The sequence below is a fragment of the Dendrobates tinctorius genome, unplaced genomic scaffold (assembly GCF_039654945.1).
Source record: "Dendrobates tinctorius isolate UK_male_01 unplaced genomic scaffold, ASM3965494v1 ptg000095l, whole genome shotgun sequence".
Lineage (NCBI taxonomy): Eukaryota > Metazoa > Chordata > Amphibia > Anura > Dendrobatidae > Dendrobates > Dendrobates tinctorius.
In genome coordinates, this window is record NW_027361763.1 from 7,976,494 (window position 1) to 7,989,714 (window position 13,221).

At 49.4% G+C, this 13,221-nt stretch overlaps 1 protein-coding gene and 1 long non-coding RNA gene across 2 annotated transcripts in view; one reads left to right on the forward strand and one right to left on the reverse strand.

Moving 5' to 3' along the window:
* LOC141098747 (catenin alpha-2-like) overlaps positions 1-13,221 on the reverse strand; it is a 767,899-nt gene that overhangs the window by 208,792 nt on the left and 545,886 nt on the right. The gene's annotated exons all lie outside the window — the stretch shown is intronic.
* Positions 4,810-13,221, forward strand: part of LOC141098748 (uncharacterized) — a 170,441-nt gene continuing 162,029 nt past the window's right edge. Inside the window, exon 1 of the long non-coding RNA XR_012234346.1 lies at positions 4,810-4,890. This is a non-coding gene — a long non-coding RNA (uncharacterized lncRNA). The remainder of the gene's footprint in view (positions 4,891-13,221) is intronic.

Consider the following 13,221-nt stretch of genomic DNA (forward strand, 5'->3'; position numbering starts at 1 on the left):
GCCCTTGTTACCATTTTACCCGGGTAGGGTTTCCTAGTGAAATATTGTCGGATCAAGGCACTCAGTTCATGTCGGATCTGGTCCAGTCCCTATGGCATACCTGTGGTGTTCGAGCCATTCGCACCACCCCATACCACCCGCAGACCAACGGACTATGTGAACGCTTTAATGGAACCCTAAAAATTATGCTGAGGGCTTTTGTTGACGTTGAAAAAGACTGGGAAAAGTACCTGCCACATCTCCTCTTCGCCTATCGGGAGGTTCCCCAAGAGTCCACAGAGTTCTCTCCCTTCGAACCACTGTTTAGCCGGAAGGTCCGTGGACCTCTCACTCTTCTGAAAGAACATTTGGAGGGAGACATCTCAGATACCGTAATGCCCATCGTTCCCTATGTTCTAGAGCTCAGAGACCGTCTCGCCCAGCTAGCTACCTTCGCTAAAGAGCATCAGCGAATGGCCCAGTCCAGACAAAAAACCAGGTATGACCATAATGCCAGGAACCTGGAATTTATGGAAGGACAGCAAGTGCTCATGATTACTGCTTCCCCTGCCAACAAGCTTCAAGCAGTGTGGGAAGGCCCTTATCTGGTTGTCAAGAAAATTAATGACACTATGTTATTGCCCTGGACTCTAGTGGTCGACGACAGAAAACCGTCCACATTAACATGCTGAAAGACTACCACGACCGATCTCTGCCTGTTCTAGCTGTCTGCCACCCCCCTAGTGATACCGCCACCGACGAGTATCTCCCAGATCTCCTCCAGGTTGCCCAAGCGGGAGGCTCACTGGAACAAGTGCCCCATGGCTCCCATTTATCGGATATACAAAAGGACGATATTGTCGCCGTACTAAGGCCGAGGGCTGCTGCTTTCTCCTCAAAGCCGGGGAAGGAGGAGATGAACTGGAGGAGATGAAACAACTGGGAGTTATTCAGCCATCTCACAGTTCTTGGGCCTCTCCTGTCGTCCTGGTCCCCAAGAAGGATGGTACAACACGATTCTGCGTTGATTACAGACGACTAAATGATGCCACCAAGAGTGATGCTTATCCCATGCCCAGGATTGATGATCTATTGGATCGTCTGGCCAGTGCCCAATTTGTGACCACGTTAGTCTTGAGCAGAGGGGTACTGGCAGATACCCCTAACGGACGACGCTCGGGAGCGCTCAGCCTTCATTACTCCATTTGGGCTTTATGAGTTCCTGGGAATGCCCTTTGGGATGAAAACTGCCCCTTCTACTTTCCAGAGACTGGTGGATCGACTGTTACAACAATGTCAGGACTTTGCCTGTGCTTACTTAGACGACATCGCCATTTTTAGCACAACCTGGGAGGAACATCTTAAACACTTGGGCATAGTGCTGGACTGTATCCTTACTGCAGGACTGACCATTCACCCTGATAAGTGCCAAATAGGGATGGCTGAGGTGAAGTACCTCGGGCATAGAGTAGGGGGTGGGACACTAAGGCCTGAGCCTGCCAAGGTGAAAGCCATTAGCAACTGGTGTAGACCCCAGACTAAAAAGCAGGTACTTGCATTTTTAGGAACTGCTGGATACTATCGCAAATTTTTTTCTAATTTCAGCACCTTGGCCAAGCCCCTAACCGACCTGACCCACAAGAACATGCCTAGGAATGTGACATGGACGACGGCATGCGAGGATGCCTTTTCAGCGTTAAAGACTGCCCTCGTCACTGCTCCTGTCTTGGCTGCCCCGGATTATAAACGCAGGTTCCTCGTGCAGACAGATGCATCCACCTTCGGGATTGGGGCAGTACTTAGCCAAGTGAACGCCGCCGGAGAAGAACATCCTGTTGCTTTTGCCAGTCGGAAACTACTGGATTGGGAAGTTGCCTATGCCACTATTGAAAAGGAGTGCCTTGCCATCGTATGGGTGCTAAAAAAATTGCAGCCCTACTTGTATGGCAGAGACTTTACAATTGTTACAGACCAGAACCCCCTCACATGGCTGAATCGCGTATCAGGGGACAATGGAAGATTGCTGCGGTGGAGCTTGTCCTTACAACCCTACAGCTTCTCCATCCAATACAAGCGAGGAAGCCAACACCAGAACGCCGATGGACTGTCTCGACAAGAAGAACCATAGGCTCCCCAGGCCGACCTACCCCTGCCACTGTACAAGGAATTATTGTGGAATTGTGGACTAAAGTGAGCAGGCCAGAAGTCTGTGTAGACCTCATGGCGTGCTCACTTATTATGGGGGGGAGAGGTTGTGATGGTGTGATATGTTATGTGGATGTCATTTCTTGTATATTCCTATTTTTAACAATTCCAGTTATTTTCATAGTGTTTTTCTTATTACATTGTAAGTCTGCAGCCTCACTGTATCTGTCTCTTGATGACCACCTGTAGTGCATTAATCCCTAAGGCCTTTTGTTCTCCTCTGGGAGGCAACTTGTTTGACTACCCCTGGACAAGGAAGGGGGTGGATGGAAGAAAAGGAGCTGGACAGGTCAGTTCCGGTAGAGACAAGATGGTGAAAAGGCTGCATTTCAGAGAGAAGGACCCATTTCTATCCTCTGGTGCTAGAGTTGTGGAAACTCGTTTCCCTGGACATTTTATCCTGATACTGGACTGCATTCTTATTCTGGACTATCTTATCCTTTGTGTGGTGGACTGAATATGGACCTTTTCGTATTTTTGCCTGAATAAAGGTCTTGGAATTGTTCGCTCTTCGCTTGCTCTGTTGATTGTGTGGTGCCAGAGAAGGACCCCGTGACACCAGGGTACAGGCAAAGGCACGATAACGTCGAACTCTGGACAGCAGGAAACGTTCAACAGGGTCATCAGGTTCCGGAACTCTGATGGCGATCGGCAGGATCCGGGCATCCGACAAGCAAACCAGGGTTCAGGCAAGGAGGCACGACAGTGTTCAAGACATGGTGCATGTTAGGGAACACGCCAGGGTCCAAGGCAAGGTGCAAGGCAGGGTTTAACACACTAGGCATGGTGCGTGTATAGGAGACACGCCAGGGTTCAAGGTCCAAGGTCCTGGGCGCGCTAAGGAAGCCTCCGGGATTCAAGATTCAAGGTCCTGCGCGTGCTAGAGGCACGCCAGGGGCACTGTACAAAGAATGATCCTGGCCGTGCTAGGAGGCACGCCAGGGTACATGGTTAGCGGCAGGTCCCACGCGTGCTAAAGAACACGTTGGGCTTTGAAGTTCAGGACAGATGTCCTGCTCGTGCAGAGGGGCACACCAGGGACAAGGTTCAAGACAAAGAGCAGAGCACAGAGCAAGGAACAAGCAAGACAAAGATTCAAGACAGGTCATGGAACTCAGAACATGACAGAGAGACAATGTTCAGGACAGAGCAAGGAAAGCGAAAGACTTGTGCAAGAGTAGCACGAAAACACACAGTGCGAGAAACAGTGTGAATGCAAGGGAGCACGGAAAACACGACTGGAGCACCGGCAGGCGGTACCGGCTGGAGGCACAGGCAGGCGGGCACGACTAGAGGCGGCACGGCTGAGGCACAGACAGGTGCAAACCACAATAGCACTGGACGGCGAGCACGGCTGAGGCACAGACAGGTGGGCATGACTAGAGTGGCACGGCTGAGGCACAAACAGGCGGGCACGGGATGACCAGGCGCGTGCAAGAGGGCACGCAGCCACAAGGCAGGGCTAGGCAAACGTACAGGACAGAGACCCGTGCGAGACGGCACGGCAAGGCCTAGTACGAGAGGTGCAAGAGCGCACGAAAAACGGAGAGTAGACACAGAGTTCAAGACATGGTCCTGCGCATGCAGAGGGCATGCCAGGGACAGAGTTCAAGGTAAGGTCCTGCGTGTGCAGAGGGCACGCCAGGGGCAGAGTTCAGGACAAAGAGCGGAATGTAGGCAGTAGCATAGAGCCTGGTACAAGAGAAGGAAAGCGGAACGTATGCTAGAGCCCAGATCCGGGTACAGAGACATAGAACTAGCAGCGGAGCGTAGGCTGAAGCCCAGAGCCGGGTCAAGGCAGAGCCTTAAGACTAGTCAGGGAGTGTGCTAGACAGCACCATAGGACAGAGTCTAGCAGCGGAGCGTAGGCCGAAGCCCAGAGCCGGGACACTAGTCAGGGAGTGTGCTAGAGAGCACCATAGGACAGAGTCTAGCAGCGGAGCATAGGCCGAAGCCCAGAGCCGGGTCAAGGTAGAGCCTTTAGACTAGACACGGAACATAGGACGAACAACAAGGCAAAGAAGAGTTTAGACAAGACATAGCGAAACAAGCAAAGGCAGAGAACAGAGGAAGTACTACAAGTCTAAGGATAACAAGGACAAACATGGTACGAAAGACGACACAATTCATGGCACAGAACAAGAGGCAGAATACAAGCACAGAGCGTGTGCAGAGACGCACGAAAGGGCAGAGTGCAGGGGCACAGAATACAGGGAGCAACCGAGCAGACAAAGTAGCCATGCAGGGAAGCAACATGATACTCGGGCCCCGACCATAGGAAGGGGCAGTCTGATATAGGGCATTAGCACCTGCACTTCCGGGTCAGGACCAGGGGAGAACTTCCAGTTCAGATCCTCCAGATCATAGAGAGGATAGCTGGATCAGACTGGGCTGGACCATAGAGAAGGTCACATGATCAGGGAGTCCAGGACCATAGGAAGGATTGCTGGATCAGACTGTGCTGGAACATAGGAAAGGTCACATGATCAGGGATTCCAAGACCATAGGATGGATTGCTGGATCAGACTGTGCTGGAACATAGGAAAGGTCACATGATCAGGGAGTCCAAGACCATAAGATGGATTGCTGGATCAGACTGTGCTGGAACATAGGAAAGGTCACATGATCAGGGTTTCCAGGAACACAGAGAGGATTGCAGGCAGAGGAGAGACAGCTGGTCACACAGCAATGGCGTGCAGCCAAAAGGTAAAACACACATGCGTACTGGCAATGGCAGGCAGCCATGAGATGAGGCGCGCGTGCACACTGCTCCAGGCATCTTGCAGCACAACACTCACGAGGTGCGTGTGCACACTGCTTCCAGGGGTCTTGCTGCATAAGACATAACGGGCATGATAGTTCAGTGCACGTGCACACTGCTCCAGGAGTCATGCGGCATACCAGACATGGCAGGCATGATGGTTCGGTGCATGTGCACACTGCTCCAGGCATCTTGCAGCAAAATAATCACGAGGTGCGTGTGCACACTGTTCCAGGGATCTTGCAGCATAACAGTCATGAGGTGGGTGTGCACACTGCGAGACCCGCGGGACGCCCGCAGGGACCAGGACCTGGGGACAATGAGGCATGACAGGCATGACAATGGGGATCATGCAGCGCAAGCAGCATGGCCGGCATGACGGGCATGACACATGGAGAATCAATTTTCTGTCCATACATCATTAATTAAATCAATGGCTCTACAGCACTGGTGCTCTGTGCAGGGAACTGGGAGCAGAAAAAAATATAGTAAAAGAATGATAAGAAGGACATGTGCAAAGATCGTGCTTTTTTTCTTCATTTAGCTGCTTTGGGGCAACAAAAATATTTTAAAAAGTCTCCATACCCTTTAACTATATAAATCATGGCATCACGAAAGCAAGAGCTGTTGGTCAAATATCCGTCTGGCAGACAGTTATCATTCCCGGCACCCCAATATGCATAAGCACTCGGCTCGGCTGATTATTGGTGTGTTTTCAAGGGGAAGAGAGACTTTGCCTGAAACCTATAACACTGGCTTATAGCTGCCATAAAATCTAAAATATTGGGTATTGAATTTCCCACTGTTTGATCCGTTCACTCCTTTGACGTCATCTGTTGAGGATGAGCCATGGAGCTTCCATCTACATCAAGTGGTCGGCCGGTCTAATCATGGTGTTGGTCTGAATTTCATCCATTCCGTACGTAGGTAGATAGTAAGGAAAAAAAAAGAAAAGGAAACCAAAAACTGATAGGGCCAAGGTGTAACTAAAGCTCCAAGCCTAAGTGTAAAAAGGGTGACAGAGACCATTCTCCACCATGTGCCGCTTTCCTTTTCCCACATAGCTACAGCTCTCCAGATAGGGGCATCAGGACCGTCTCTCCCATGTTTTTATCACTCCTTGTCCTTGAAAACCACTTCCATGGCTGAATACTGCCCATTCCCAATAATAACCCTACAAACCGTAACCAGAACAAGACGCTGTTTAATTGAAAACATCATTTGTTTTTCTATTTTTTTTATTTTACTTTATCTCCAGTTTGTCCGAGTGATATTCACAGATTTCCGCACAACACAATAATGAGAATGAACGAGTCACGCTGTCAAGAAAGGTTAGGCTTAACAATCCGCACGACCGCACTTTGTTATCTTAATCACATTTGGAACAGAGCGGAGGATGAAATAAGAACCGGTCTTTATAAAACGACTCGAGATAATTTGTACAGACATCCACTTCCACCGTGCAAAGACGACATGACCTAGCCGCTGATACAAGTCTGAACCTTACAATTCTCAGCCCCTGATGAGAGTTATGACCCTAAAGCAGAAATTTAATAATGTTATAGACATGTGAACATTGATGTATACTACACTGTACTTACATTGAGAAGATATCAGGACTCCAAGGGCAAATCACCCACGTGGTCATTAAAGCCCAGCATCCCTTATTAAATAGGAATGGCATATACAGTTATGTCCCCTTTTATCTGTCTGGGAATTTTGGCAAGGACTCCACTTTCTTACAAAGCAAATGTAATATATTTCTACAACCTTTAACAGCTATGTCATACTACAACCAGAAGTCGGGGTCCACGCTGAAATGAATGTCCACCCCAAAAACGCGCGTCGGGGTGTAGCGCCTTGCTGTCTCGGGTCTCCTGATTATCTAATTGCAATGAGTACAGCTTACACTGTCAATTTATCTATAATTTAACTAATGCAAGTATATATAATGCACAGTAATTCTAGATTGGTAATCTGCTACATATTTGAATCATATTCAGTGTCATAGATATTCAACGTAAAGTATGTTTTTTCATAATGGTTTTACAAATTAGTGTATATGTGTCACTGTATTTTATTCATCTCTCTAATCATTGTACATATTTGTATTATAAAATATGTTACACACTTGAATTATATGCAACGTTATAGACACACAAAGTGGTATATATGTTCTTATATCAGCAGGGGTGAACCTAGCCTCTCTGGCACCTGAGGCAAACGGCAAAATGGCGCCCCCCCATAGTGAGTTTTTCGGGTCGAGTCAGGTTTCATGAAATCCGACTTTCTGAAAAGTCGGGTCTAACGAAATCGGCTGATTATCGTGAAAAGTCGAAGGCCAACTGAAACACGAAACCCAATGCAAGTCAATGGGGAAGAAAAGTCGGCAGTGAGTGGAGGACAGGAAACAGACCTACAGTGCCCATTTTAATGCCAAAGACATCAAATCTTATTACTTAAGCTTGTCAACCTTAATTTACTTTATAATAATAGTTAGGCATTGAAAACTGGGGGTTATTTGGCTAAAGTTGTGGGGGGGTAGGGCTGGCTCCAGATTTTCGTGGGCCCAGGGCCAAAGGGTGTCACTGGGCTCCTTTAACACATGCCACAATTCATGATCCTCTGATACGGCAGAGAAATAGCGATATAGTACAATGAAAAATACTTCACTTCTTACACCTCATGACTGATATCCATTTTAGATTCTCCAATAGCTCCAAAAACGGACAGTATATTACTCCATACAGTATAATGGGCACCACATAGTGTGCTATACAGAGTAATGAGGCCCTTATATTTCTCCATACTGAATCATTGGTCCCATATAATGTTTGAAACAGTATATAATGAGCTCCACATAATGCTACAGTATATGTTGGTCCCCATAGATGAAGCTCCACTGTGTTATGGGCCCAAATAATGCTCCATATATAATGGGCCCCATTTCTAATGCTCCAGTGCATAATGGGCCCTGTAAATGTTGCTCCAGTGTCTGATGTCCACCTTTGGAATGTTCCAGTGTATGGTGGGCCCAATCTATCATTCTCCAGAGTATAGTGCTCCCCAAAAATAGCTGTCCCAACATTGAAAACAATTAAATAAGTCTCCTCGCTAGGGAATCCCTGTACTTGTCTGGACTCCTCGTCGTCCCCATCTTCCATCTCACTGCACTTGGACTGTTTAGGCAGAGGGCGTACAGACGTGATGTCATCGCGCTCTCTGACCAGAATGTCACTGTCAGGAAACGCGGAAGACGTCACGGCGATGGAGCAGGAATAGGTAAGTATTTCAACTTTGCAAGTGCTGTGATCCTGACCAAGCAGGGGGGGCACACTCGTGGGCGACGGTACTGGCACAGGGCCCCTCATAGTATGCCGGTGTGTCTGACGGCGGGTATGCACCCCCACGGTCAGAGACATTTGATTCTACTATGAGGGACCTTGTGCCAGTGCCGTTGCCAAAGAGTGTGCCCACCCACCTGTCCAGGGCAACGGCTCTCGCATGGGTGCGTGAGCCAGGTGGTGACCCCGGCCCTGTGAGGGGAGGCAGCCCAGTTAGGGAGGTGGAAAAATTGGCATATGTTGATGTTGGACATTTAGCAGCTGCAAATGGAGTAATTGGAGAAGTCCGCGGAAGTGGAGGACAAAAGCAAGCCATTTTTCTGGCAACCTACGTGTCAGCAGGGGAGGGTGGGACAAAATCCTTTGAAACCCATGCATGGTTCATTTTAATGAAGGTTAGATCATCAACATCTTGGGTCGACAGACTGGTCCTTTTTTCTGTCAGGATTGATCCAGCAGCACTGAAGACTCGTTCAGATGACACACTAGCAGCTGGGCAAGCGAGCTCCTGTAAGGCGTATTGTGCCAATTCAGGCCAGGTGTCCAGTTTACAGGCCCAATAGTGAAAGGGGAATGACCAGTGAGGAAGAATATCGATATGGGAGAAGTAGTTTGTTACCATAGTTGACAACTGCTGTCTCCTGTCACTTTCAATCGATGCAGTATTACCAGTCGTGTGAGCGGTACTTGAAAAATCAGTCCACAACATTGTCATGAAACCCCTGTGTCCAACGCCACTTCGTCTCTGTGCACCACGAACACCTCTTCCATGTTGCCCCCTTCGGCTCATTGGAAAAACATCACCGCCGCTGTGTGCTGAGAATGCCTCAACCAAACGTTTTACCAGAGTTGCTTGTTTGTTAGCAATTATTAGCTTTAGGTTCTCCTGTGGCATGATGTTTTGGAATTTGCCTTTATAGTGTGGATCCAGGATGCTGGCAAACCAGTAGTCGTCATCGTTCATCATTTTGGCAATGCGGGGGTCCCTTTTTAGGATCTGCAAGGCATAATTTGACATGTGGGCCAATGTTCCAGGTGTCAATGATGCACTGCGAGTGCTGGGTGGAGGAGCACTTTCTGGCAAATCCACATCCCTCCAGTTACGCACAAGCCTTGTACCTGACCTTGCCATGCCAACATTTTTTCTTGCCCCCTGAGAAGCATCCTCCCCAAAATAATCATCCCCATCATCCTCCTCCTCCTGCTCTTCCTCTTCTTTCTCCACCTCATTCACGAGACTTCCCTGACCAGACAATGGCTAACCGTCATCAAGGTTTCCATCCTCCTCTTCATCCTTGGCTGCAGACACCTGCTCCTTAATGTGCGTCAAAGTTTGCATGAGAAGACGCATAAGTGGGATGCTCATGCTTATGATGGCGTCGTCTGCGCTTACCAGCCATGTGCATTCCTCAAAACACTGAAGGACTTTACAGAGGTCTTTCAGCTTCGACCACTGTACACCAGACAACTCCATGTCTGCCTGCAAACTGCCTGCCCATGTATCCTCCCACAAATGAATTACAGCCTGCCTCTGTTCTCATAGCCTCTGAACCATGTGCAGGGTGGAGTTCCACCTTGTTGCAACCTCGATAATTAGGCGGTGCTTGGGAAGGTGGAGCAATCGCTGCAGCTTCTGCATACGACTGGAGTGAACAGGCGACCGGCGGATGTGCGAGCACAGTCTTTGCACCTTATGGAGCAGGGGTGTTAACTCCGGATAATTATTGAGGAAGCAATGCACCACCAGGTTCAAGGTGTGAGCCAGGCAAGGTATGTGTCGGAGTTTTGAAAGGGCTATGTGTGACGTCTGCCTGCGGTCTGGGCTGCAGCCAGACAACACCCCGAGAAACACTGATACCCTTTACCGCTATACAGGGATCTGGATTTATAGCAGAGCACAGGAGGCGCTGTCTGAATAGGAGCAATGACCAGAGCAGGACGGTCGCCAGAAAGGTGTTCCAATACAGGACACAAAGGCAATGATATCCGAGACTAAACCAGTCAGACAGAAATGGTATAAAAACAGTAGACAGCAGCAAAGTCAGATTCCAGGCCGAAGCCAGAGTCATAAACCAGGAGAGTCGCAGAGGTACAGAATCATTAGGCAGAAGCAGAGTCAGAATCCAGGCCGAAGTCAGAGTCATAAACCAGGAGAGTCGCAGAGGTACAGAATCGTTAGGCAGAAGCAAGGTCAGAAGTCCAGGCAAAAGTCAGAGTCAGTCAAACAGTAATTCACACAGTAACACGCAGGGGAACCAAGAATATATCCGGCGGCCTGCAAGAGCAGTCCCAAGGTATTTGAGGGATCAGGTCATCCCTCACAGGCTCCTGGGCTGATGATGTCATCCGGACCGCCCCCAGGACCAGGCTGGATGGTGATGCACCAGCCCCTTCATGACTGACCGAGGAGTGAAGCCTGCGCAGGAGCCTCATAACTATCGCTGCCATCACTCAGGGTTGAAGCACAGCGCCTCCCAGAGACCGAGGCCGGGACCGCAGGCTACGGGTCAGACGGTGATAGGACAGTCCAGCGCCTCCTAGTGGTTGAGGCCGGGACAGCAGGCCCTGAGTCTGACGGTGATGTGACAGTCCGGCGCCTCCTAATGGCCGAGGCCGGGACAGCAGGCCCTGAGTCTGACGGTGAGGTGACAGTCCGGCGCCTCCTAATGGCCGAGGCCGGGACAGCAGGCCCTGAGTCTGACGGTGATGTGACACTATGGCTGCCACAAATTTCCAGCCTTTATCACTAACTACCTTGCCTGCCTCAAGATGTAGACTGCCCAGCCATGACTCAGTTTGTCGCTGCAAGTAGTCGGCCAGTACCTCCGCGGTGTGTCTGTTGTCGCCCAAACACATCATCTTCAACACAGCCTGCTGACGCTTACCACTAGCTGTTCGATAGTGGGACACCTCGTGTGCAACACTGGCAGCTGCGGATGGAGTGCTCATGCGACTGCGCTCTGTGGACGAGCTTTCGCTTCTGGAGGAGGAGGAGGGTCGAACGCCTACAGCCAACTGTTTACTATACCGTGGGCTAGGCAGCACTGTCCCACCGTTGCTGTCCCCTGTGGACCCTGCATCTACCACATTAACCCAGTGCACAGTGAGGGACACGTAACGGCCCTGGCCATGCCTACTGGACCATGCATCTGTTGTGAGGTGCACCTTTCCACTCACTGATTGCTTGAGTGCATGGACAATGTGGTCTTTCACATGCACGTGGAGGGCTGGGATGGCTTTTCGTGAAAAGAAGTGCTGACTGGGTAGGTAATAGCGTGGTACTGCGTAGGCCATGAGCTCGCGGAAAGCTTTGCTTTCAACCAACCAGTAGGGCATCATCTCTAAGGAGATTAGTTTGGCATTGTGGGCGTTCAAAGCCAGTGTACACGGATGAGAGGATGAGTACTTTCTTGTCCTACTCAGAGTCTCTGGTAGGGTGAGCTGGAATTGAGAGCTGCATATGGTGGAACTAGCGGTGGACATGGCGGACTGAGAGAGGGTTGGTGATGGTGTTGCTGATGGCCTAGATTCAGTCTTTTGTAGCCATAACATTGTGATTCCATGACTGCTTTGCCCTTGTGACGACACCTCAACATTTGCTGCAGGTGGTGTGCTAACTGGTGGGCTTACAGTGTGGGAAGCGATGTAGCATTGCTGACTACCTTCATTCGGAGCAGGTGCACATGTGGTACGTGAGGTTTGGTAGTCCGTCCACGCTTGCAAGTGCATGCTGGTTAAATGTCTAAGCATGCAACTGGTATTCAAATTTCTCAGATTTTTCCCTCGGCTAAAGGTCTTTGCGCACTTCTTACTTTTGCCTGATCATTAGGATTTTGTTCAAAAAAGTGCCACACTGCACTCTTCCTACTATAGAAGACATTTTGAGAACTTGCACGCTGTGCTAATTTGACCGTCTGGCCAAGCTGTCCTGCAACTCTTTTGGTTTTTGTAACACATTTTTGTACTGCTACGGTTCTGCCAGATAACAGCTGTTGCAATGTCGTTGCCTGCTGCAGATCCTCCTCCTCCTCTTCTGAGCTGTTGGCAGCGGCACCCTCTTCCCCCAATGGATGCCAATCTGGGTCAACACGTGAGTCATCCATTACCTCCTCTTCAATTTCATGTGCACCTTCCTCTGTGTCACCGTGTAAGGTGGTATAGTATGCGGGAAGGGGCACCTGAGTTTCATCAGGGTCTGATTCTGCCTCAGTACACTGCGAGGACAATGTAGTGCTCTGAGTGAAGGTACCAGCAGAAAAATCTAGCAGTGGCTGTGCATCAGTGCACTCCATGTCAGATTCATCTTGGACTGGGGAATTCACGATTTGACTTGCTAACCCAGGCATGGTATGTGAAAAGAGCTCCATGGAGTAATCGGTAGTGTGGCCTGCCACATCATTCACTTTTGGTAGGGGTGAAGGACACAAGGAAAGGTGTGGTTCATGACCATGAGCCTCCAATGACGACTCAGTGCTTTTATTTTTTGAAACTTCAGAAGAGGAGGCGAGCGAGCTGGAGGCTGTGTCAGCAATGTAAGCCAAAACTTGTTCCTGAAGCTCCGGCTTTAAAAGTGGTTTACCTACTCCCAGAAAAAAGAGCCTTTGAGGCCTTGTGGAGTCAGACGTTGACGCAGGCTCAACACCTCCTGCCTCAGGTGCTATTGTGCTTTTGCCACTACCAACAGATGCAACACCAACACCACCACAATCAGGACAAGCTGGCAATCCCCTGCCCACTTCCATGGCGTCTTCCACCACACTTGCTCATTTTTGTGAAAATGCACCCAAAATACCACCAGCTATATGGTACTGTAAAAAAAGGTAGAAGGTGTATCTACTATTGGTGAGAATTTGAATCTCACTAGAGATTTGAGGATGCAGAACTATTGTCTCTGGCCCAGTAGAGATTACACCTCAATGTAACAGGCTGAAA